General features: G+C 36.5%; 2 long non-coding RNA genes across 6 annotated transcripts; both read right to left on the bottom strand.

Annotated features, from left to right (window-relative positions):
* Nucleotides 1-1,081: 1,081 nt before the first annotated feature.
* Nucleotides 1,082-5,262, bottom strand: LOC147489058 (uncharacterized). Its single transcript, XR_015200935.1, has 5 exons — nucleotides 5,014-5,262; nucleotides 4,800-4,924; nucleotides 2,605-2,660; nucleotides 2,114-2,217; nucleotides 1,082-1,477 (listed from the first exon to the last, which is right to left on the bottom strand). It is a non-coding gene; the product is annotated as an uncharacterized LOC147489058 (long non-coding RNA).
* Nucleotides 5,263-19,077: 13,815 nt separating this feature from the next.
* Nucleotides 19,078-23,558, bottom strand: LOC147489057 (uncharacterized). 5 transcript variants are annotated; one of them, XR_015200937.1, is made up of 6 exons: nucleotides 23,363-23,558; nucleotides 22,786-22,877; nucleotides 21,027-21,138; nucleotides 20,809-20,931; nucleotides 19,381-20,678; nucleotides 19,078-19,271 (listed from the first exon to the last, which is right to left on the bottom strand). It is a non-coding gene; the product is annotated as an uncharacterized LOC147489057 (long non-coding RNA). The 5 variants fall into 5 exon arrangements; XR_015200939.1 differs by having other exon boundaries at nucleotides 19,080-19,271; nucleotides 19,381-20,395; nucleotides 23,363-23,557; XR_015200940.1 differs by having other exon boundaries at nucleotides 19,080-19,271; nucleotides 19,381-20,375; nucleotides 23,363-23,557.
* Between the last annotated feature and the right edge of the window lie 851 nt (nucleotides 23,559-24,409).

Raw genomic sequence — 24,409 nt, 5'->3', positions numbered from 1 at the left:
TCGCGTGGTTATGAACTTATGATGCATTTTTTTTTACGCACATGTCCATATTTTAGCTCTTGTAGCCGTTGTAGGGTAACTTTGTAAGTAGATGTACATTTGGGCCCAACTGATATCATCAGGTGTATCCACATGGGCCCATCAGGATCTTTGTTTACACCATGTGGGCCAAACTAGATCCTAAGACCACGTGTCGTCCATTATGCCATGTGCAACTTCTGAGCTCGTTGTGATTGAATGAACATGTACGGACAGCAGAATCTGCGCCACGTGGAGAACCAGGTGATGAAATGATAGGCAATGATTAGAAGAAAAGGCATGGGAAAAGAGAGTAAGGACAAAAAGTAAAGAGGAATAAATAATACTAGGGTTTATTGATTCTCTGCTAGTCCCTACCAGTCTCTCTCGAGAGTCAAGTCTCCTCAGCTACCAGCCGCAAACCGCCGTCACCATAACAGATTCAAGTAATATAATAATAGCTTCCTTCTATTTTCATACTTTGTTACGTTTATTTTGTTTATTTATTGGCCTAAATAAAAACCATCGTTTCTTGTCACTACTTTGCTGCTTAGTTTTGGACTTTTGGTTTCCCCGGCCAGGATCTATATAATAACAAATGAAAAACTTTGGATCTGGATGTTTGTTTTACGTTAGTATATATAGTGTATTTGAGTATTGACCACATGTACTTGGAAACTGTTGCATTGGTAAGAAATAAACATAGGGGTAAGAAATCAAAGATCCGGTAATAAATGAGGATTTCTCTAGTTTATTTTGCCTGTTGTAATAAATGACGTTTTCTTGCTACGTCATAATTCCTTTATTGTCCATTTCAAAGTTGGGGAACATTAGATCTATTGACCACAGCAACTGTTGCATTGACAAAAAATATGGTAACAATAAATCATTGAAAAAACATGTGCAACATATATTTTATGGAAGACGATCTAAACACCAACGAGATGCTCATACCAAAACACAACCTTTTTTCAACGTGATTTTTTAACATGATGATCTTAAAAATCTCAACTGTTGAACTGTTGGAAGCCAAGCCCTTATGTTAGTTGGTACTAAAACCGAATTGAGAGTTGCAATACGGTTGTTTTAATTAATTTCACTGTATGACTAACAGGATGAGTTGGTTAAAGAACAAGATGACAGGATGCATCCCCGCATTCAGAAACCCAGAACGTGGGGAATCTTCAAATGCCAACAGCGCCAGTAAGTTGAATTAATATAGCTGTTTTACTTGGCAAATTTATCTAACTTAACCAAATCATTTGTCACTCCTCATGGACAGCACCAACTATAGCAAATCTACTCACTGTAGCTGAAGTCCAAGGGATGATGGCCCACTCCCCTTTTGCCGAAGGTAGATATGCCCAAGTCTTCCATGGCTTTATCCCCCTTGGTAACATTCAAGGCATGAATTCAGAAGAAGTAGCTATCAAGAGTATGAAGCCAGACCTTCCTTCCCCTACATTCCAAGTACGTAATCAGCTTTTTATCAGTAATATTAATCATTGTTATATGTGATCTACTGGAAAGTTACTAACTGAAGTACGTAGAGACTTGTACAAATTACATACTGTTATGTATGACCTACTGGAAAGTTACTAACTGAAGTACCTATAGACTGAAGTCGGTGTATTAGTGGCTCTTGGGAATCATAACAACATCATCCGTCTCGTGGGGGTGGTCAATGGGGAAGGCTTCCAGGCCTTAGTATTAAGCTATGCATCTTATGGGAACTTGTGGGAAAACATTCTGAAAGGTATAACACATATGTTTCCTATGTTACTTTTTCTCCTTTTTGCTTTAGCATATATGTGTTTCGCTTTTTTAAAAAAACTTGTTTCAGATCATAACGTTATAAAATCCAGCTTAGTTCACAGTGGCTTTAACCCATTGCTGCAGAGGAACATGGTATCATATCATGGGCAAACAGACTACGCATCATCAATGAGACTGCAGCAGCCATTAATCATGTGCATACTAGAGGATATGTTATTCGTGATCTGAAGTCAGAGAATATCTTACTTGATGCAGTGAGCACTTTATCTACATGCTCTATATATAAGAATGCATTCAAAATAGAAGAAGATTGACATACTGTTTTGGTATTTTGACAGGACTTCAAGCCGCTTTTAGCGGATTTTGGAACATCATGCTTGGAATCATCTGGGGGCCAGCTTGCTGCGTACACTCATGGTTATGCTGACAAGAGGAACAGAGGGACAAGTAAGCATGAGGAGCTGTAGAGATTATAAATCCCTTTGACATTTACTGCTATCTAGAAGTCACAGGTGAAACTTTTGGAAGCATTGTTCAAATGACCTTAAATTGACTACTGATCAGGTAAAGATGCCACCACATAGGCAAGAGAGTAGAGTAAGACCTAAGGCTAAAATACTTGGATTAATACAAGTAAAAAAATAGTAATAACTCGAGAAGAAACACAAAACATGTTATAACTTCTATAATAGAGTAAAGGATAAAGAGGGTGACATTTTGTGTTTCTCAGTTTCATCAGAAACCATTAAGGATGTCAATTATGTCTGATCTATTGGCTTGAGAATTAAAATTAGAGTAACGTGTACTCACTCTTTAGGGTTAGCACCAAGCTACCTTCCGAGACAGCAGGTTTTCTGGATTCCACACTGCAAGAATGCCAATTTTCAGATTCCCAACTCAGCACGCTCAACAAACCTTTTCAGAAGTAAATGTAATAAATCCACTACGAGACATCATAAATTAATAGTTAAGCAACAAAGATACATACATTATAATCGAGGAGTAACTTTTGTACTGTGCAATAATATGCTACTACAGTACTACATCATAGACTATATATCACTTAGGCACAACCACCATTGTAAAGCATGACATGAGAACATCCAAACAAACCACACAAACACTAACCCAAGGCCATAAACTGATAAAAGGTATCTGTACCAGATATTGTCTGTTTATCTCACGAGAAAATAGAATATTTTTGGGCTGGGTCATCTAATGTAGTAAGGAACAATACCTCATTCTTGGGTGGAAGATTAGATCTTGTATTTGGGAAACTTGTAATGTGATTTCTTCATCATGTAATTCACATTACTAAATTAATGTAATTTTCTTATTGAAGAAGAAATAGGTCATTCATAATATATAGGCAAATACTGTTGAAAGGAAAAACTGACGCAATTATTTTTCAATTTTGCGGCGTTGTTATTTTTTTTTTCCCAACTTTTTTGCAACTGCCATAACTTACTCTGTTGTATGTTTTTGACTTCAAAATTCTGGACAGGGTTTGGCAGGAAATCCAATGATGTATACTCCTTCGGAATAATCATCCTAGAAATAATTCTAGGAGAGAATGGAAAGAGGAATACCAAAGATGAACAAACCCTTGACCGAAAATTCAAAAGGATGAAACGTCCTGGCAAAGACCTTACGCAGCTGGGTGATCGGAGAGTACTCGAGCAGATCAACAGGCAACAATTTGAAAGGTTATTTCGTCTGGGTATGAGGTGCTGTTCTAAGGCACCAAGAAAGAGACCTACTATGGCTGATATTGTTGGGGAGCTGGATGCACCATACTAGGTAATAATACCTAAACCAATCCACTCTCTAGCTACTCAGATCTAAAAAGTTCCTCCCTTCTATTTTTCCTAATCAAAGAATTGCATTGTGAAATCAGATTGGAAAAAGCATACCAGAAGCAGAAAACTGAAATTTTCCGGAGCCACAGTTCTGACAGGGAGATCACACTGACTGATTTCATCACAGTTTTTAGAATCTTTATAATCTGAAGAGCACAGAACACTTATCAGCTACTTCAGATTAATGCACTCTTTCTTTTCTTTTAAAACTGCTCAAACACCTCTTCTTTTTATTTTGCATTGGATTTCCTTGACTCAATCGCAACATCATCTAACAGATATTATGTATTTGTTAGTACTGTACTTTCTTTTCTTGTACTTCTGCCTGTTTGTGGTAATCTTGTAGTCTTTGTGCCATACTAGATTTTCAACAAGAATTGGGCACTTTGAAGATAGGAAAATGGGTTCAGCCTATCATGAGATATAATAATGATCTCGAGGCTTTTCAGGGTAACACAAGTTTGTCATGGTCACTTGTATCTTACAAATGACATGGATTACCCTCCATGTGATTGGGCTCCAAGACCAACGTTAGGAGATGGACATATAGGACTGTCTAACTCTTTTAAGCTTTAATCCTCAGTTCGACATGGCTTGAATGTGTCATCTCCATGAGTAAAGTTTACTTAAATGTTAGTCCTTTGACATAATTGAGCACAAACACAGCCAACACAGGTTTCTCATAATTGCCCCACTGCCATGCTTGTGCTTTTCCTCGGTATGTAAATTAGGAGTTGCATAGTAGTTTCATATCCTGCAATGCAAGCTTTCATCCGTATAGAACAAAACACATACACTGTACAAGTTATAAAACAGCTTGGAAAACCAACAGACAGGAGATCTATGTCATTGTTCGATTTGAGAGTCAATATTACAGAGATATAGAAACCCCTCAACTGTAGGTCTGAGGGAGTTGGGCTAAGGAGAGATACAGATCCTACTTAGTAACATGACTTGTGAGTTTTCTATTTTAAACCGAACACCACTACAAATTGACAGCGCAAATCACTCCAAGATGCCACCCCTAACCATTGAAATGTCGCAAACTTTGACTAGACATTCATAACCAGCCAAGAACATCGAATAACAAATTAAATATGCAACATATAAAAGTTATGGACTAGTCAGAGCAAGAAAGACACATACCTTAAAATCAAAGGACATTAATATTATAGCACTACAACATGGAGTTTGAACTGCCTACGCAAAAACGGGCTGCAATAAAGGCTTCATGTGCAGTTTAACACGATGTGCATCTTCGCCCGATGACCCTAACACAACAATTTCGTAATATGAACTAGATTGATTACTCGGATCTTTCTGAATTACGTTTTTTATACTACTAGAAATAATTATATACCTGAGAGAAGAGCGCTGAAATTCTCTGGCGTCACCAGATCTACGTTATTTTTCTACTTTCGTCTCTTCACTTTCTTGTACTTGTGTCGGTGACTCTGGGCTAAAACTAGTTTCTCAAACGCATTGTACTGCCTTCCAGAACATGGGCTTTTCAGGGTACTGAGCTTTGGGCGTTTTCATCACTGTCCCAAAAATTGGCTTGTTTGTTAAACCATGTGTTAAATGAACAAGCCCGAGTCGAGCCCAGGCAGCTCCACTCTTTTACTCTACGGATTGATACTATTCAAGGAATCGAGCTTTAGTAGAATGTGGAACTGTAGATGCAAAGAAGGATGTGGACCGAGAAAAGAAAGAATTGTGATTTTGTAGCCCCCCCCCCCCCTAATTACAACTTTGGGCATACGCCCGGAATCTATTAAATATTTTGTGTGCTGAAAAAGCTTTACAAAATGTCTCACACAAATTTTCGAATCAGAATATATTTTTATTGAAAATAAACCGAAAACCGAAATACGTTAATGAGCATCGATTATAATGCATAAGTACTTGGGAACTAATAAGGGATCAAATTGATATAGCCTATTCACTTTGTGGTTTAGGATATTAATCTATAATTTTCAAATAGAATTATCTTAAACTCGATCTAGCTTATATAATAGTTTTCTTAGATTTATGGTGATTTAGCTGCAAATTTTCGAATCAGAATATATTTTTATTGAAAATAAATCGAAATATGTTAATGAGCAGCGATTATAGTGCATAAGTACTTGGAAACTAAGGAATCAAATTGAGATAGCCTATTCACTTTGTGGTTTAGGATATTAATCTGTAATTTTCAAATAGAATTGTCTTAAACTCGATCTAGCTTGTATAATAATTTTCTTATATTTATGGTGATTTAGCGGCAAATTTTCGAATCAGAATATATTTTTATTGAAAATAAACCGAAATACGTTAATGAACAGCAATTATGGTGCATAAGTACTTGGAAACTAAGGGATCAAATTGAGATAGCCTCTTCAATTTGTGGTTTAGGATATTAATCCGTAATTTTCAAATAAAATTATCTTAAACTCGATCTAGTTTGTATAATAGTTTTATTAGATTTATGGTGATTTAGCGGTAAATCATCATCGTTCGGCTTACGTATTAATGTATACAAATCACTAAAATAAATTGATTGTTTCCATATCCTCAAAGAATACACTACTCCCACTTGAAAAGATTTATCACATGAATATGTCCTACGAACGGGTGCCGTTATATTAAATTATTTTAAAAAATATTCGCAACTATGTATAGCTATGAGATATGAAAATTGTATTAATTACTCATTTAAATTTCTTGTACCACTCTTTATAAAAAGGAAGTATCAAACCTTGATAAAACTCATCAATTTCTTTTTATTGTTAGGTTTAACAATAAAAGTTTAATTGAAATTTTGTGAGAATACCTAATATGGCGAAGATAATATTTAAGCTACTTGAATAACAAGACATTCTCAATCATAATAAATGAATTATGACTAACACTACTTAAAATGCAAAACTATATTTGTCGAGACATTTATTTCCTTAACATATAATACAAATATGTTTTAGGGGTTCAATGCATTTACATCAAGTTTATGATTTTCCATTAATTATTTTTTGAGGTTAGTTTAATGTAGTACATTGCATCCAGTTTCCAATTTTTAATTAATTATTCTTTGAGGTTAGTTCAATCTTTTGCATCAAGTTTCGATTTCCCCCAATTATTATTTTTGAGGTTAGTTCAACAAGCAATAATTGCATCCACTTTATGATTTCCTGTTAGTTATTCATTAAGGTTAATTCAGTACAGTTGCATCCGGCCGGTTTTCGATGTTTCGTTAATTAGTATTTGAGATTAATTCATTGCATTTGCATCCAGGTTCCAATCTCCCATTAATTACTCTTTGAGGTTAGTTTAATACATCTGCATCCAGTTTCTGATTTCTCGTTAGTTGTTTTTCTATGTTAGTTCGATAGTTTACAATTTCTATACAGTTTGCATACATGTAAGAGTATGTTTTTATAAACTGACTTTCGTTTTGGGTTCCTAATTACTCGTAATTACTCATGTGAGAAGGCTAAAAAAGCGGACACATTTATGCTTTGAGATCAGTGCGATGTAGTTACATCCGACTTCCAATTTCCAGTTAACTATTTTTTGAGGTTATTTCAATGCATTTGCATCCAATTTCTGATTTCCCGTTAGTTAATCTCTGATTTTAGTTTAATGCAGTTGCATCCAGTTTTTGGTTTTCCGTTAATTATTCTTTGAGGTTAGTTCAATACAGTTGCATCCAATTTATGATTTTATGTTAATTGTTTTTTTAGGTTAGTTCAATACATTTGCATCAAGTTTTCGATTTTCCATTAATTTTATTTTTAGGTTAGTTCAATACAGTTACATCAAATTTATAATTTTCCGTTAATTATTCATTTAGGTTAGTTTAGTGCAGTTTCATCCATTTTTCAATGTTTTGTTAATTAGTCTTTGAGATTAGTTCATTGCATTTGGATTCAGTTTTCGATTTCCCGTGAATAACTCTTTAAGGTTAGTTCAATGCATATGCATCTAGTTTATGATTATTTATGTTTTGAGGTTAGTTCGATGCAATTATATCCGGTTTCTGATTTTTCGTTAATTATTCTTTGAGATTATTTCAATGCATTTGCATTTAGTTTATGATTTCCCACCAATTATTCTATAAGGTTAGTTTAATGCAGTTGCATTCGGTTTTTGATTTTATGTTAATTATTTTTTGAGTTTAGTTCAATCCATTTGCATCCAGTTTCCGGCTTTCCATTAATTATTATCTGAGGTTTGTTTGATGTATTTGCATACCGTTTCCGATTTCCCATTAGATATTTTTCAAGGATTTGCATCCAATTTCTAATTTCCCGTTAGTTATTATCTGACATTAGTTTAATGCAATCGCATCCAGTTTCCAATTTCTAGTTAATTACTTTTTGAGTTTAACTTACTGCATTTGCATAAAGTTTCCGATTTCCCGTTAATTACTCTTTGAGCTCAGTTATGTATTTGAATCCAGTTTCCGATTAATTATCTAATGTGGTGTGTAATACTAACTTCTACTGATCCATCTTTAGTGTCCTTGCAAATATGACATAAAAAGTAAATTATGCTTGATTTACTATGTGGGATCATCGAAGATTATCCAGTTCCCGATTTCCTATTAATTATTCTTTAAATTATGCATGACTCACTATGTGAAATATTCAAAGATTATCTACGAACGGGTACTGTTATATTGATTATTCTGAAAAATATTTGCAAATATGCAGAACTATTATATATTAATATTATATTGATCACTCAACCAAAATTCTTATAACGTAAAAACCTTACTTTTCATTAAAAAGAAAAAAAAAAACTCACTTTTGATAAAACCCTTCAACTTCATTTTGTTGTTTAATAAAAGAAGTTTGATTGAAGTTTTGTGAGATTGTCTAATAAGGTGAAGTTCATATATATTGAAGCTACTTGAATAACAAGGAGTTCCCAATCATACGGAAAGAGATAAGATAAACACCATTTTAAATGCAAAATTATACTTATTGAGACATTCCCACAACATATAACTCAACTATATTTTGAGATTAGTTCAATGCATTTGCATCCAGTTTATGATTTTCCGTCATATTTTGAGGTTAGTTCAATGCAGTTGCATCAAATTTCCAATTCCCATTATTTATTTTTTGAGATCAATTCAATGCAGTTGCATCCAGTTTATGATTTCTCGTTAATTATTCTTTTCGTTTAATTCAATACATTTGCGTCCAATTTCCAATTTTCTGCATCCAGTTTTTGATTTCCCGTTAATTATTATGTGAGATTAGTTTAATGCATTTGCATCCAGTTTTCGATTTCTCATTTATTATTTAATAAAGTTGCATTTGCATCTAGTTTCCGATTTCCCACTAATTATTGTTTGAGGCTAGTTCAATGAATTTGCATCCAGTTTCCGATTTCTCGTTAATTATTTCTTGAGGTTAGTCCAATGTATTTGCATCCAGTTTATTTTTTAAGATTAGTTCAGTGTAGTTGCATCCGGTTTCCGATTTCCCATTAATTATTTTTTAAGATTAGTTCCACGCATTTGCATCATGTTTCCAATTTATAATTAATTTTTTTTAGGTTAGTTTAATGCAGTTGCATCCAGTTTTCGATTTTCCATTAATTTAATCTTTGAGGGTTAGCTCAATGCATTTGCATCCAGTTTCCGATTTTTCGACAATTATTTTTTTATGTTAGTTTGATGTATTTGCATCCAAGTTTTGATTTTCCGTTAATTATTACTTGGGGTTAGTTTAATGCAGTTGTATCCATATTCCAATTTTCTATTAATTACTTTCTAAGATTAGTTTAATACTTGCATTTGAATCTAGTTTCCGATTTCCCGTTAAATATTATTTAAAGTTAGTTCGATACATTTGCATCCAGTTTTCGATTCCCCATTAATTGTTTTTTTGACGTTAGTTTCATTCAGTATTATATATTTTTTAAAATATTTGTCATTATTGTTTTGTCGTTATTATTATTTTTTTATTTTCTATTATATATTTTGTGATGTTATTTTTTGTATAATTGTTTTTAACTATGTTTTGAGGTCGTGTTAAAGATATATTCGGAATAAGTCGGTGTTTTATCATAGATACTAAAATTGTATAATTTGTAATAGGGAATTAATTAGTTTCTACAAATCACCTATTTTTTAGCAAATTTTTTTATTTGATCAAATATATAAGAATTGGAACACTAAAAGTGTTTGATTCATAATAGGAAATTACTTTTTACAAATCACCTATTTTTTAGCAATTTTTTTTATTTGATCAAATATATAAGAATTATAAATACACTCAAACTCTCCAAAGAGGTTCCATGTACGTGGGATTATAGGCTATTAGAAAATACTATATTTCATATTATAGTGCCACATAGGTGAGAGAAAAAACTAACTCTTATATTAGAGTGCCACATAGGAGAGAGAAAATTCTCTATGAGAGGTCTCTGCTTTAGTATATAGATAGTAGATATCAAACTTGAATAGGTAAGATCAAGATCACCATCTTACGATCAAGATCAAAATATTTTTTAGCAGGACTCTTATATAGTTCCTGAAAAATAGGTAAGCTTTCTTGATTGGGTTCTAGTAGCTGATAGAGTTCTCATTTTATGTGAATGGAAAAGCTTCAAAATTCGTTCATAACCATCTTCAAATTTGCGGGATACCATGTCGGACAACATCCATGAATGGTTCACCCAACAAAGAGAGAGAGAAAAAGTTGGGCAGAATAAGAGTTATTTTAATCGAGAATCACCATTTTCTCAGAGTCAGAGAAAAGCGATTGACAGTTAAGCACGCGTCAAAACCGATAGTTTGGATGTGGAACACGTTCTCCATGCTGATCAAGTTGGGAACTCAAATTGAAGCAGATGAAATTTTTACAAAAGAAATTAAAAGTGCTTCACGACACAACTCTCAGTGTGGAACGTCGGAGCTGGCTGTTCCAAATGTTGTAGTGAGAAATCTTGAGAATCATTTTGGGGATCTTAACATGTCAGCTGTTCCAGATCATGTGGGAAATCTTGGGATTCATTTTGGTGATCTTAAGATGTCCTATAACCTTTTTTGAATGCTTCTGATAAATATGTGTCTCTGGTTTTGAAGCAATATATATTGTAATAAATCTATATATATATATATATATGCCTAGTAAAATTTGTTTGAAAAAATGTATTCAATTATAATCTCTTAATTTGCAACTGATAGATATTAGGATTGTTAGGGTATGGCAATTCTTTTAACTGTAGATCTCCTAGCTAGATACTCTGTTTGTCTCCCCGTAGGCTGTAGCAATGTTTATATGTTGGCACCAGTCCAATTATCCTCTAGTCCCTTCATTTGCATCAGCGATATTAAGGTAACGCCATGGAGGGGCATATTACCATTTGCTCTCTGCATTGCTATACCAGAATCAGACTACATCTGCACCCTTATACACCTATGCAACAAAAAACCAACTATGCAGACTTCAACGACTTTCATTTCTTGATGCAGGATAGACCACTTTTCGGTTTCCACTTCTACCATCGTGCATAGAAAAATGGCTTTACCACTATGATCTCGCCATCCCTCCATCCATACCAGCTGTTTTGCAGCTTATGAAACCATCGGAATTTACTATAGAACCTCCATTTTCTGATCTTCCATGCATAGTCAATAGCTTGTTTGCTACTATATATAAGCAGTAGACACTCCAATGTTGTGTAGTAATCGATCCGGTTAATCGGTCTTTTAACGATTAATCTATATAACCTCATCTCACGAGATGATCTTGGGAGTCAACTGCGAGTTGTCCTCTTGGCTCTAAATCTTATGAGATTCCTCTCTCTCGAAATGGCGATGATAGAATCCCAAAACTGCATCTGTATTGACATCGGATACTTTTCGTGTTATTGGCCTTACACGTCTCTCCGTTCAAGATTAGAGCTTAGAACTAAGTTCCCAATCCCTCGAAATCTTTTTAACTCTCAAAGAACACAGATTTGGAATATCTGATCATAGAATATGTACTTGGAGTTCTCCCTAAAAGCACCACCACGAAACAACAAGAGGTTGGAATACCATGTCTAACCGGCCCAAAACAAAACCATGGTTTGCAAATGTGATTCTTGGCAATGAATCACCATGGTTTGCAATGAGAATGAGTTAAAGGTTTATTCTGAAATCATCATAAAGATACAGGTACACTAACCTAACATCTCTCCTCCAACATGTCTCCCTAACCGACCAATGTGATTCTTGGCAATGGAAAGCATCAAAGGGGTAAGCTTTCATAATTGGGTTCTCATTTTATGTGAATGGAAAAGCTTCAAAATTCATTCATAACCATCTTCAAATTTGCAGGATACCGATGTCAGACAACATTCAATAACGGTTCACCCAACAGAGCAAAGAGAAAAAGTTGGAAGCAGAATGACAGAAGAGTTGCGACATTAACCGAATCACCATCTTACTTCTGAAGCGATTGACAAACATTGAAGTTAAGCACGTCAAAACCGATAGTTTGGATGTGGAACACGTTCTCCATCTTGATCAAAAGGTAGGAACTCAAATTCGGCCCTCAGCGGTCTCTCCTTCCGGGCTGGACCCAAGCTGCCGGATGGGTTAAACATCTCGGGCTAAATTTGTCGGATAATCATTCTCCACGATACTAAGAATGTCGAAATGGAGATACCGTTCAAACGGTTGTTCTTCCTTTTCGGGTTCGGTTTGCTTGTTTCATACGAGGGAGATCTTGTTCTCTTCTTTCTTCATAGGGTTCTCTCCTCCGGGTCGTGCTTTCGAGTTTCTTTAAATCCTTGGCAGTCCTAGGTGGAACCGCTTTCCGTCATAGTTGTCCCTGTTGGCCTAGTAGTTCCTTAGTCTTGTAACTTCGGCTCTTTGAACCTTAGGACAAACAAACTTTGAGAAGGCGCTTCAAGTTGATTTCTTCTAACTCAATTCCCTTAAGGGAGGTTGGGGACTCTGTTTCTTCTCTAGGCATTTAAAGTCCGTTTCCATGAGTGTTGTTGCTTTCAACCGCCCCCTGATCGATTTAAGGTAAGAGAATATAGTTGTTGGTAGATCTCCAAGTCCTTCTACGCTTGGTAAAAAAGTAAAAAACCTTTTCTCAAATAATGAGATAAGAGAACTTGATTAAATTCATATATTATATTCATATATTATAATATTCAATTTAATATAAAGTAGATTTTTTAAACCTATATTTTAGCAGATTCGGACTTGTATTCCTTAATTACATGTAGGAAGTGTTTCAATTAGTGTGGGAAGTGTTTCAATTAGAGATCCACGTGGCATAGTAGACTCAAAAGCTTTGATATTGGAGTGCCACATGGCATACCAGACACAAAAGCTTTGATATTAGAGTGCCACCTAGGAGAGAGAAAAATCTAACCTAGAGGTCTCTGTTTTAGTATATAGATAGTAGATATCTATTTTTATCCCAAGAGATTGTTGAAGTATGTAGTGTCGGTCTCACACATTCTATAAGTGTGAGACCGTACCTTATTTAGCTTGTTGCTATTTAGGTTATTCCATCTCTAGTATAAATATATGTATTGTAGGTTAGGGTAAATAGACTCTAAACCCTACCTTCTTCTTGTGCCTCTATCCTTTCTTCTTCTTCTTCTACACACTCAATCCCTTTAACCTAATAAGCTAACCACCATATGTATCTCCTAGCATAAATAACATAGTATCGGAGCCGACTCTGTTTAGAGAATGCTAGGAGAGAGATCCTTAGTTTCAAGGTTCCAGTTTTAGTATTAGTTGGTGTCTTAGTATTGTTTAAACTTCCATGATCTCTCGGTATTGATAAAGAGGAGACATCTGTCTCGCAGTTTTGCAGTTTCGTTTTTTTTTTTTCATCAAGTGAGTTTTTCTTCTCTTTACAATGACTGATGTTGTTCTAAAATCCGATGAATTTGGTAATATGTCTATTTTCTCTGTTGGTATGATCTCTGTCAAATTGGAGGGTGTTGCCAATTACCTTTAATGGGCAGAGGTAGTTACTGTTTATCTTAATGGAAAAGGTAAGGAAAATCATCTGACAGATCCCCCAGATGATAAAGGAAAGACAACCCGACAAAGATGGCGCTTGGTTAACAATTTCCTGTGGAATACTATGGAAAAAGATGTTTGTAATACTGTGCGGTTTTTTAAAACCTCAAAAGAGATTTGGGAGTATCTACAAGAATCATACTCTCAATCTCATAATACTTCTCGTATCTTTCAGTTATATGAGAACATCTTTGATCTCACTCAAGGAGATATGTCTATCTCTGAATATTACAATTCTTTTCGTAGCAAGTGGGAAGAACTGAATATATATCACCCACTTACTATAGACATAAATCAGTTGAAGAAACAAAGAGAGGAATTTCGAGTCTCCAAATTCCTATCTGGGCTACGTCCTGAGTTTGCTAATGTGAAAGCCCAAGTTCAAGCTGAATCTAAGCTCCCTACTCTGTCTGAGGCTTACTCTCGTTTGTCTCGTATTACTACACCTCCTCCAAGCCACAATAACAGTGCGGCTTTATTGATCCCTCCAAGCAGTAATAACAACCCCTCTTCTAGTCGTGGTAATGGCAGTAGAGGAGGTAGAGGGGGTCGTGGCCGTGGGGGTGGTTGTACCCAAGGGAGTGGTTGTGGTCGTGGTATTGGCAGTTTTGAGCCTTGTGAACATTATGGGCGCACAAATCATAGTGCTGATTTTTGTTGGGATATAACAGGACGCCTACCTTTGCACAAAGCCAACAATGCCACAGTAGTTGATTAGAAAGTGACTGATTTTCAACAAGTTCAAGAAGACTTTGCAGCCCTGATGAAGCGGATACAAGCTATTCCCAGTTCATCGAGTTTGTCTGACTACCCCACTGCGACCCTAGCTAATTCAGGTAAAACATGTCTTCATACAAGTGGTAACAACTCTTGGGTTATTGACTCAGGAGCTTCTGATCATATGACAGGTAATCCCCAGTTGTTTTCTAGTCTTGCGTATATTCACACACCATCATATGTCACATTAGCAAATGGGGCTAAGGCTAGTATTCTTGGTCGGGGTACTATTCAGTTAACTAGTAATATATCACTTGTCTCAGTCTTGCTTATTCGAAATTTCTCCTTTAATTTATTGTCTGTTCATCATCTCACCCAATCTCTTCACTGTAATGTCATGTTTTCTTCCACTCATGTTGTGTTTTAGGATCTACAGATAAAGACACTAGTTGGTGGGGGGTATGAGCAAGGGGGCATCTATTACTTTCAAGATTATTATGGGCACTCTCACCAGAAGCAGGCTCTTACAGTCTCAGTCTCTCCTATTCAGTGGCATAGACGTCTTCTTGGTCATCTTCCTCTGGCTAGTTTGCGAAGTTTAGTTCCCAGTATTTCTTCTAGTATTCAGTCTTTAGGTTGTGAGGTTTGTGAGTTAGCTAAACATCGTCGTGCTACTTACAAAAATAGGTTAAATAAGTGTTCTAGTGCTCCTTTTCAGTTAGTCCATTCAGATGTCTGGGGTCTTTGTAGAACCACTGGCCTTTTTGGAGCCAAGTATTTTATTACATTTATAGATGATTTTTCTCGTGTTTGTTGGGTCTATATTATGGAAAATCGTTCTCAAGTATTCTCTTTTTTTCAAAAATTATATGCTGAAATTACTAATCGGTATTTTGCACACATGCATATTTTTCAAACTGATAATGCCAAAGACTATACCTCTACAATATTCCAGAGTTTTTTAGATGACCATGGCATTACACATCAAACCTCCTGTGTGGATACACCTCAACAAAATGGGGTTCTTTGAGAAAAAGAAACACCCATTCTTGAAGTCGCCCGATGCTTAATGTTTCAAACAAATCTCCCAAAGTTTTATTGGGGGCGGGGCCCCACCCACGCCACATACTTGATTAATCGTATGCCCTCTTCAAGATTATTAGGAGGCAAAACACCACACTCTGTTCTTTTTCCGGTCAATCTTCTTTCCATCTTCCCCTCAGATTTTTGGTTGTATGCGCTTTGTTCATAATCTTAAGCCAGTCGTGATAAGTTAGACTCTCGTGCTATTAAGTGTGTTTTTCCTTGGGTATTCACGCATTACCGCGAGGTACAAGTGTTATAGTCCTCATCTGCGCAAATCATTTTATGCGGCTGATGTTACCTTTTTGAAGATGTCCCGCTTACTCTTCAAAGGGAAAGATGTCCTCTCTGAACCATTTGAGGATTGTGTTATGCCACCCGGTGGTCTTTGGATATGATCTTGGTGAAAATGAGGGAGCGAGTGAAAAAAAGCGCTACCTGCGCTCGATATAGCCTTCCAGGCGACTGACCTCCTCCCTTGATGGTCGAGTTCCGGTGATCGAAGCGCGACATCGCGCTTCATCGATAGCCTTCCAATAGCAGCGGCATCGCACCTTCGTTGCCATTCCGAGTTTGAGGCCGAAAGTTCAATCGCTCCGCGCCCTCACCTCTTCCCAACGTGTGGTTCCGTGGATCCTATTGCCATTCCATCGACCTTGATGTTCGATTGCACTCCGAAAACTTGAACGTCCACCGCCGGTAAATCTTCCTAGTAAGTATGCTCGATTATTCTATTTCTAAGTATGTTTTCCACCGATCATTTACCACCATCTATCAAGTCTTTTTGCTATGTCCTTGTTGTATGCGTCTGCCTCGCCTAACTTCTGAGGGGATGCTCTATCTCATCCCGGCCGGAAGCAAGCAATGGACGAGGAGTTGAGTGCCTTATATTCTAATGACACTTGGTTCTTACAGATTTTCCTTACGGAAGAAAGCGGTTGCTTGTAAGTGGGTTTTCACTATTAAGCATAACCCGGATGGTACTATTTCTCGTTTAAAGGCTCGTCTGGTTGCAAAAGGCTTTACCCAGACATATGGTATTGATTATTCCGAGACGTTTTCTCCAATTGCAAAGCTTGCCTCTGTGCGTATTGTGATTTCTCTTGCCGTTCATCATCACTGGCCTCTGTTTCAGTTGGATGTTAAGAATGCCTTTTTACATGGCGATCTTCTGGAGGAAATCTATATGGTTCAACCTCCTGGTTTTGTTGTTCAAGGGGGGAAAGTCTGTCGATTAAAGAAGTATCTTTATGGGCTCAAGTAGTCTCCTAGAGCTTGGTTTGCTAAGTTTAGTCAGGTTTTGATGGCTAATGGAATGACTAGGTGTGAATATGATCATTCCGTGTTTTACCGAAAGACCCAGCAAGGGATTATTGTCTTAGTTGTGTATGTTGATGATATCATTGTCCGCGAGGTCGACAAAACGGGGTATTGATCGACTTAAAGTCAATCTCTTAAGACAGTTCTAGACCAAAGATCTAGGAGAACTGAAGTATTTCTTAGGCATTGAAGTTACTAGGTTCCCTGGTGAAATTCATCTCTCACAGAGAAAGTATGTATTAGACACCGCTTCGATTGAGACGGAGTAATTTAGGAGCTCGCCCAGTAGAGACTCCTATGGATTCGAACGACAAACTCGAGTTGGATGTTGGAGAGATGTATGCCGATATTAAGGGATACCGTAGATTGGTGGGAAAGTTGATCTATGCTACTATTACTGTAGATATCTCCTTTGCGGTCGATGTAGTATCTCAAGATATGCATGCACCATAGATTCCTCACTACCGTGCGCTTATTAAGTATTCGAGGTTTTTGAAAGGTTCTCACGGTGGGTGGATTGGTCTATCGCTTCTAATGAAAATTTTGATGTTGTTGGATATTCGGATCGATTATCGCAGGGATCGATTCGGATAGACGTTCCACCACTTGGGTATTGTACTTTCCTTTGTGGAAATTTGGTGACATGGAAGAGTAAAAAGCAAACGGTTATGTCAAAGTCTAGTCGCGGTGGTGAGTATAGAGCTATGGATCAAAGGATGGTGAGTTAATGTGGATTAAAATCCGCGCTACATGAGTTAGGTTTCAAGGTACAACTACCGATCCTCTTCATTGTGACAATCGGGCACCATTCATATTGCTTCTAATCCAAGATTTCATGAGAGAACTAAGCACATAGAGGTAGATGGTCATTATGTCGGACATAAGGTTGAAACAAAGGAGATAAGTACTCCTTATGTGGCTTCTCGAGATCGGTTAGTCGATATCTTCACCAAACCGATGATTAGTCCAGGTTCGAAGTTATATTGGTAATAAAAGTTTCGGGCATGAGCGATATCTATGCTCCAAATTTTGAAGGGGGTGTTGAAGTATGTAGTGTCGGTCTCACACATTCTATAAGTGTGAGACCGTACCTTATTTAGCTTGTTGCTATTTAGGTTATTCCATCTCTAGTATAAATATATGTATTGTAGGTTATGGTAAATAGACTCTAAACTCTACCTTCTTCTTATGCCTCCATCCTTTCTTCTTCTTCTTCTACACACTCAATCCCTTTAACCTAACAAGCTAACCACCATATGTATCTCCTAGCATAAATAACAGAGATTAATATGACATTATGCCAAGTATTTATGATTTAGCTCTAATTTAGGTTAAGAAAAGAGATGGTTTTGGTTGATGAAAATGGTTGTTTTTCATGAGTAAGAAAATGTCTATAAGGTACGGTCTCACACTTATAGAATGTGTGAGACCGACACTACATACTTCAACACCCCCATTCAAGCTGGAGCATAGATATCACTCATGCCCAGCTTGTTACCAATATAACTCAGAACTGGACGAATCACTAGTTTGGTGAAGATATCAGCTAACTGATCTCGAGAAGCCACCTTGAAGTGAGACCGGAGTTAAGTATGTTGGGATCAAGTGTACTGGAATTAAGCCAACGTAGTTAGTTATGGGGTTGGCTTTTATAAATGTTGTGAGCAAGTAGTAGATAGGACACATGTGGTAATATGGATAGGTATGCTACTAGGATAAGTGACGTGTCCTCACAGGTTCCATGTGTGCGGTAACTCCAAGTATTACGTTGTTTGAGTTGGTATAGAAAGAGTATGGCTAATAATGTAATGATGATGAAAGCGTGGTTAAGAATGTAATGATTGTAATGATTTGAGTGTAGTAATGGATAAGAGTCTGATACGAATGATAGCAATAATGATTGTGGTAGATGATGATATCACAAGATAAAATCGAGTGACGAGTCATTGATATTAAACTGATCTTGACGAGTGAGCAAGTGCTTGTGTTCTTGGAATCAAATCGAACTGGTGGAGTCGTCGTGAGTGGACTGTATGCATATCACGTGTTTGGTAGGATGTCCCTTACAATAAGTCATTACGTCTCGTAACGTTGCATTATATATGATTGGATTTAGTCCAAGTAACAATCATCTTATGTGGTTATGAACTTGCGATGCATTTTTTTGTGTACATTTCCACGTTTTTAGGTTTACGGTTTCTGTTAGTGGCATCCCTGGCATAGGGCTTCCAGTTTCCTAATTGTGTGATCTTTATTCACGGGCCCAGCGGGATATCTACTATCTGTTTTCACGCCGTGTGGGCCCAACTCAAATGTTCGTGAGAACATCAGTTAGGAATTTTTATTCTTTGGCCCATCAGATCCTTTACACCATGTGCAACTTTTGAGCTCATGTCATGAATATTGAATGAACATGGCAAAATGTTTTGTACGGACAGCAGAAAATGACGCCACGTGGAGAATATCTGAAAGAACATTCCAGAGTGATGAAACGATAGCCAATGATTAGAAAAGAGAATAAGAACAAAAAGTGGTAGGAATAAATAATAAAAATAGTGATTCTTTAGTCCCTACCATTGTGAAGAGTCTCTCTCAAGTCTCCTCAGATACCAGCCGCAAAACGCCGTCACCAGAACAGATTCAAGTAATAATAAATAATAACTTTCCTTCCATTTTCCTACTTGTTCTCATGTTATTTCGAGCTGCATTACGTTACGTTTATTTTGTTTATTTGTTGTAATATTTTGGTTATTCGTTATTCATTACTTGGCCTGAATGAAAAGTGTATAATAGTGGGTTTCCCAAGATCTCTATAATAACGTGGGAACTGTTGCATTGAAATATAGTAACTAACACAGATCCCGTAATAAACGATGGTTTCTCTAGGTTATTTTGTTTGTTGTAATAAATGATATTTCCTTTATTGTCCATTTCTATGTTGGGGAACAATAAATCTGAATATCTGTAAACTATTTTAGGTATAAAACCGTAAAATCGTTATCTCAACACTGACTACAGGAGCCGTTGCATTGACAAATTTTTTAAAAACATGTGAAGTGGAATTTGGTCTTTCATTGCGATAACACCAACGAGATCCTATGATCTTAAAAATCACATTCGTTCAACTGTTGGTTACTAATTTACATGGTTTCTTTTGTAAGATATTAACCAGATGGCATACATATTAGTTAGTATTAATTAATTTCACTGTATGACTAACAGGATGAGTTGGTTAAAGAACAAGATGACAGGATGTCTCCCCGCTCGCAGAAAACCAGAACTTGAGGAATCTTCAAATGCCAACATCCCCAGTAATTAAGTTAAATTAATAGTTGTTTTACTTGGCCAATTTATCTACTTAACCAAATCATTTTGTCACTCAGCATGGACAGCACCAACTGGAGTAACTGTTCTCACTGTAGCTGAAGTCCAGGATATGATGGCTCACTTCCCTTTTGCCGAAGGTAGATGTGCCCAAGTCTTCCATGGCGTTATCCCCCCTGATAACAGTAAAGGTATGATTTCAGAAGAAGTAGCTATCAAGAGTGTGAAGCCAGGCCTTCCTGCCCCTACATTCCAAGTACGTAATCTGCTTTTTTATCAGTAATATCACACATTGTTATGTCTGATCTACTTGGAAAGTTACTAAATGAAGTACCTAGCCTATAGACTTACATATTTCATATTGTTACCTATGACCTACTGGAAACTTGGGAAGTTACTAACTGAAGTACCTATAGACTGAAGTTGGTGTATTAGTGGCTCTTGGGGATCATGACAACATCGTCCGTCTCGTGGGTGTGGCCTTTGGGGAAGGCTTCCAGGCATTAATATTAAGCTATGCATCTTACGGGAACTTGTGGGAAAACATTCTGAAAGGTATAACACATGTGTTTCCTATGTTACTTCCTTTTTCGCCATTTTGCTTTAGCATATGTGTTTCAGTTTTTTTTAAAAGCTTATTTCAGATCATAACAATATAAAATCCAGCTTAGTTCATACCAGTTTTAACCCATTGCTGCAGAGAAAAATGGTACCATACCATGGGCAAACAGAGTACGCATCATCAAGGAGACTGCATCAGCCATTGATCATGTGCATAGTAGAGGATATGTTATTCGTGATCTGAAGTCAGAGAATATCTTACTTGATGCAGTGAGCACTTTATCTACATACACTATATATAAGAATGCATTCAAAATAGAAGAAGATTGACTTACTGTTTTGGTATTATGACAGGACTTCAAGCCGCTTTTAGCGGATTTTGGAACATCGAGCTTGGAATCATCTGGGGGCGACTTTGCTGAGTACACTTATGGTTATGCTGACAAGCTGAACATGGGGACAAGTAAGTATGAGAAGTTATAGAGATTATAAATCCCTTTGACAATTAATGCTATCTAGAAGTCACAGGTGAAACTTTTGGAAACATTGTTCAAATGACCTTAAATTGACTATTGATCAGGTAAAGATGCCTCCACATAGGCAAGACAATAGAGTAAGACCTAAGGCTAAAACACTTGGATTAATACTAAAAGATAGGCTAAAAAATAGCAATAACTCGAGAAGAAAAATAGGACATGTGATAACCTCTATAATAGAGTAAAGGATAAAGAGGGTGACATTTTGTGTTTCTCAGTTTCATCAGAAACCATTATGGATGTCAATTATGTCTAATCTATTAGCTTGAGAATTAAAATTGTACTCACTCTTTAGGGTTAGCACCAAGCTACCTTCTGAGACAGCAGGTTTTCTGGATTCCACACCACAAGAATTCCAATTTTTAGATTTCCGGCTCAGCACTGTTGCAACAAACCTTTTCAGAAGTAGAGCTTCTCATTAAAGATTTGAGAGGTAGTTTGGTGCTTCTAATTGTTCAAGATGCAAAGGCCTATGCAGCCCTTGGGCCTACTTGTGCCTTGTACCTTTACAAATATTCGAAAACTAAGACTCCTAGAGATGATCACTCCTATGATTAAATTAAATTAGAAGACTCCTATAGATGATCACTCCTATAAATTCAGTCTCTTTAGCTATAAATTGAGTTGTAGGCCATTGGCCGGAGTTAGTGTTGATGAATAATAAAGTTTGAGTTTAGAGAAAGGTTTTCTGTGTGAATTCTTGTGTGAGAGTTCGCGAGGAACAAGGTTGTCGAACCCTAAAATCGACATAGACATTGGAATTAGGTTCCAAAGTCATATCTAGGTCATACGTGTGACCATCACATTGTCTGTTTATCTCACGAGAAAATATAATACTTTTGCGCTGGGTCATCTAATGTAGTAAGGGACAATACCTCATTCTTGGGTGGAAGATTAGATCTTGTATTTGGGCAACTTGTAATGTGATTTCTTCATCACGTAATTCACATTACTTAATTAGTGTAATTTTCTTATCGAAGAAGAAAAAGGCCATTCAAAATATATAGAAAATGGATATATAGGCGAGTACTGTTGAAAGGAAAAACTTACACAGTTTTTTCAATTTTGCGTTAGTATTATTTATTTTCCAACTTTCGCAACTGCCATAACTTATTCTGTTGTATGTTTTTGACTTCAAAATTCTTGACAGGGTTCGGCAGGAAATTCAATGATGTATACTCCTTTGGAATAGTCATCCTAGAAATCATTCTAGGAGAGAATGGAAAGAGGGGTACCGAAGATGAACAAACCCTTGACCGAAAATTCAAAAGGATGAACCGTCCTGGCAAAGACCTCAGGCGGCTGGGAGATCGGAGAGTATTTGATCAGATCAACAGGCAACAATTTGAAATGTTATTTCGTTTGGCTTTGAGGTGCTGTTGTTTTGCACCAGGACATAGACCTACTATGGCTGATATTATCCAGGAGCTGGATGCACCATACTAGGTAATAATACATAACCCCATCCACTCTCTAGCTACTCAGATCTAAAAAGTTCCTCCTTTCTATTTTTCCTAATCAAAGAATTGCATTGTGAAATCAGATGTAAGAAGCATACCTGACACAGATAACTGAAGTTTTCCAGAGCCACAGATCTAACAGGGAAATCACACTGATTGATTTCATCACAGTTTTTGGAATCTTTATAACCTGAAGAGAAACACAGAAAACTTATCAGCTACTTCAGTTTATTGCACTCTTTCTTTTCTTTTAAAACTGTGATTGAACACCTCTTCTTTTTATTTTGCATTGGATTATCTTGGCTCAATCGCAACGTCATCTGACGGATATTATATATTTGTTAGTACTGCACTTTCTTTTCTTTTACTTCTGCCTTTTTGTGGTAATCTTGTAGTCTTTGTGGTATACTAGATTCTCAACAAGAGTTGGGCACTTTGAAGATAGGAAAATGGGTTCAGCCTATCATGAGCGGAATTATGAAAGTTGCAGTCAATAGCCTCATTCTTTGGTGGATTATATCCTACATATGGTAATATGTAATTCGGGCAATTTCGTAATATGATTGTCTTTATTACATATAACACTTAATTAACTAGGTAATCTCTAGCTACTCGGGTCTAATAGGTTCTTTCTGATTTACGTTTTTTTATACTAATAAAGAAACAATTATATACCTGAGAGAAGAGCGCTGAAATTCTCTCGCATCGCCAGATCTAACAGGGAAACCACACGCACTGAATCACCGGTTGATTTATCGTGATTCAGTTTTTACTTTTTAGAGTCTTTTGTCGAGTTTTAACTTTGAAGAGAAACAGAAAAGTTTTTCTCTTGTTTTGGGCGCCCGGTGTTGACCCAAAATATAATGTGGGGTCTGGAAGACTTCATAAAAATGACTGGGGACTGTATTATTCCCTTTCTTAAAGCATTTCCAATGCAAGTCAATATATTCCCCCTATTATCACCTCTATGTAGACAGTATTTTCCCTTTTGATGAAAAATAAGGTGAAAAATAAGGTGAAGCTCTGCAATGTAAAGGTGAAAAAAAAAATTTATACTGGATGTTAGATTCTGTATGGAGGCTTTTTGATTGAGACATGATGTTACTTTTTGATTGAAACAGAATGTAACATCCCGTCCGGTATTTTGTCTGAAGTTAAAAAAAACCGAAAAAACACACGAGACGAATAAAACATTCCATTCAAAAAAGAAATAAAAAAAAACGAGACGGAATCCAACATCCCGTCCGAAGTTCACAAGTCAGCCACTATCTCGGTTAAAGGTTTCACCTTCATTTCAACTTGGGAAAATAGTCACCGGTTATTCACCTCTGCATTGGGCAGTGGTTTTCCACAATTAGAGGTGAATAATTTCACAAACCCCTCATATTATCCTGCATTGGGAATGCTCTTACGAATTTTTTCTCTACTGGGCACCTAAATCCTAGTTTCAATGAAACTTATATTGCTTTAATCTCTAAAGTGTCCAATCCAGACTAGATGTCCAAATTTAGGCTTATTAGCCTATGCAACTTTAGCTACAAAATCATCTTTAAGATCCTGGCTAATAGGCTTAAATATCACATAAGCAAGATTGTGCCACCTTTCTAAGGAGCCTTTATTAAGCGGAGGAGCATAAAGGATAACATTGGTTTGGCTTGTGAGGCTTTTCATAACATGAGAAATATGAAAAAATAAAAATAAAAATGGATGGATGGCTTTAAA

The sequence above is a fragment of the Coptis chinensis genome, chromosome 7 (assembly GCF_015680905.1).
Source record: "Coptis chinensis isolate HL-2020 chromosome 7, ASM1568090v1, whole genome shotgun sequence".
NCBI lineage: Eukaryota > Viridiplantae > Streptophyta > Magnoliopsida > Ranunculales > Ranunculaceae > Coptis > Coptis chinensis.
The sequence above is the reverse complement of the archived record's forward strand: the minus strand, read 5'-3'. Positions and strand labels throughout refer to the sequence as shown.